Source organism: Scophthalmus maximus, chromosome 3 (assembly GCF_022379125.1).
Source record: "Scophthalmus maximus strain ysfricsl-2021 chromosome 3, ASM2237912v1, whole genome shotgun sequence".
In the NCBI taxonomy this organism is placed as follows: Eukaryota; Metazoa; Chordata; class Actinopteri; order Pleuronectiformes; family Scophthalmidae; genus Scophthalmus; species Scophthalmus maximus.
The window spans coordinates 3042501-3045000 of NC_061517.1; the positions used below are offsets into that span (position 1 = coordinate 3042501).

The 2500-nt window shown below is 48.0% G+C and overlaps 1 protein-coding gene across 12 annotated transcripts in view; it reads left to right on the plus strand.

Annotated features, from left to right (window-relative positions):
• zmp:0000000926 (mediator of RNA polymerase II transcription subunit 1.1) overlaps nt 1–2500 on the plus strand; it is a 28589-nt gene that overhangs the window by 10789 nt on the left and 15300 nt on the right. For 8 of the 12 annotated variants that reach the window (XM_035644698.2, XM_035644700.2, XM_035644696.2 and 5 more), the window contains one exon: nt 599–1545. The exons of the other annotated variants lie outside the window; for them this stretch is intronic. The gene's annotated coding sequence lies outside the window, so the exon portion shown is untranslated. The remainder of the gene's footprint in view (nt 1–598; nt 1546–2500) is intronic. 12 annotated transcript variants of the gene reach the window in all.

The following is a 2500-nucleotide window of genomic DNA, read 5'->3' on the forward strand; positions in this document are numbered from 1 at the left end:
ATTTTATATACTGGTGATTAATCGATTAGTGATTGACTACTAAATTAACCGCCAACTATTTTGATAATCGATTAATTGGTTAAAGTAATTTTTATGAGAAAAAAGGCAAAATTCTGTGATTTCAGCTTCTTTAATGTGAATATTTTCTAGTTTCTTTGCCCCTCTGTGACAGTAAACTGAATGTCTTTGGTGTGTGGACAAGACAAAGCATCATCTTGGGGGTTTTGGCGAAACACAATCGACATTTTATGGACCAAACAACTCGATTAATCGAGAAAATAATGGACAGATTGATCAATAATGAAAATAATCGTTAGTCGCAGCACCACTCTTGATCAATTGTTTATTCTCTTCAACATGAACAGGATTCACAGGTCAATATATAGACAACAGACACATGTGGATGTCAGTTTTAAAAAAAAAATTTGATAAAAGCTCGAGCCAGTTGATCAATGTGACGACAAAGATAAAAATGTTTTCAGGAAAAGTTGAAGACATAAAAATCAAACCTCTGTTTGAACAGAAAGTTGAGCTTTTAGCCCGTTAGGTGAAATATATATAAATATAAATATAACGTGGGACCATTTATCTTCTGCAGCGTGACAGACGTGCGGCGGGAGCGGGATGTATTTGACTGATGACGTCGTCACCCTGGACGTCTCCACACCTCAACTGTTTCACAACCGGACGTGTGAGAGGAAAGCACATGACGCGCAAGTGATTTAACTAAGGAGAAAAAGAAAAAAAAGAGAACTGACTCATTTGGTACTGTGATGAACTTCTCGGTATTTTCACATTACACTGAATGAAATAGGTTCATCTGTGTCCAGGCGAGAGCACAGCCCCCCCCCCCCCAACATCATCAACATCCCCACGTGCGCTGCGATTGGCCGACGGGCTAAGAGGCTGAGGTGGAGCAGCAAATGGGCACGAGCCGCGGGGGCGGGGCTATCCTGCATGCAGCTCGAGGGAGGTTAATGAGTGAAGGCGCTGGGCCAACGGCCAAACATGAGCAGCAATGCTAAGGCTCCCACAATGAGCCTGACTGTATTACCACTGAGCTCTGTCTAATTATACACTCCTCCCTGAGAGAGAGCGAGAGAGAGAGGGGGGGGGGGAGGAAGAGAGAGAGAGAGAGAGAGCATATCAGACAGGGGGGAAAGAAAAAGTTATCAAGTGTCACTGTGTCACAGAGACTTGACTGTAGAGTGAAGTTGTAATTGAGGTAGAAGGTGAGCGTCAGTCAGAGTGAAGGGGAGAGAGAGAGAGAGAGGGAGGAGAGGAAGGGGGGTTGGAAAGATCATGCAAGCTGGGTAGAGAGACGAGAGCACACAGCGGGGACGGAGAGAGAGAGAGAGAGAGTAGAGAGGCGTTAAGAGAGTGAGAAGGAGGAGAGGCAGGAATAGGATGGAGGGAGGGAGCGAAGGCTGAGCAGAGGAGAGGAGAGGAGAGACTCCACTCTCAAAACTGGATTTTCCTCCGAGCTGCCGCCGCCGCTGCTGCCGCCGCCGCCTGATCCAATGAGTAAACTCTGCACCCGGCGAGGTATGTGACCACACGCTTCCTCCTCTGAGTGTGTGTGTGTGTGTGTGTGTGTGTGTGTGTGTGTGTGTGTGTGTGTGTGAAGCACAGAGGGAGAGCACAGGTGTGTTGGCAACTTTGAATGACGGGATAAACACACTGTGCTCCCTGTCACTGCCACTGCCACTGCCGGTACAGTACATGTCATCCTCTTCTCTGTGTGTGTGTGTGTGTGTGTCAATGAGCTTGTCGTATAGAATGGACTCATGCAAATCAGCACCTGTGTGTGGGGGTGTTTTTATGCGTGTTGAAGAGAACGACAGCGAGAGAGAGAGAGAGTGTGAACAAGACGGAGAGTGTGACGGATCCAGGGAGAAGGAGTGAGTGAGTGTGTGTGTGTATGTGTGTGTGTTAGGGAGAGAGAGAGAGAGAGAGGTGGAGGTTCATCACTCAGCCTGACAGCAGATCAGGACTTTCAGAATTAGAGCAGTGGGCTTAAATAGCACTGGTCCAGAGATAGCCAAGGGGCCCTTGAGGAGCCCGTTGAAACTGGGGGGGGGGTGGATGTGACGGTGCAGGTGGGGGGTTAGTCGAGATGAGTAAAACTGAGAGAGAGATCGAGAGAGAGAGAGAGAGAACAAAAGGTGCAGATGTTTGAGGCGACTCATGTGGTCAGAGAGAACGTGCAGGTGAGCAGATGCACGAGGCGTCGACAGGCAACAGGATACAACCTCTGATTTTTCTTTCTTTCTTTTTTTTGAAATAACTTTTTAACTCTGAGACTTTAAATCTGTTTCTGCAGAGAACACACACACACACACACACAGAGCGGCGCTTCGCGGGTTCTGATACGCCGGCGTGCGATTTCTGCACGTCTAGTTGTGCCCCGGCAGGCGCGTCCTTCTGCTGCTGCAGCACTGACATCCCACATGATGGACACTTCACAGGCTCTGACAGCTCTCAGCAATGTGGAGATGCA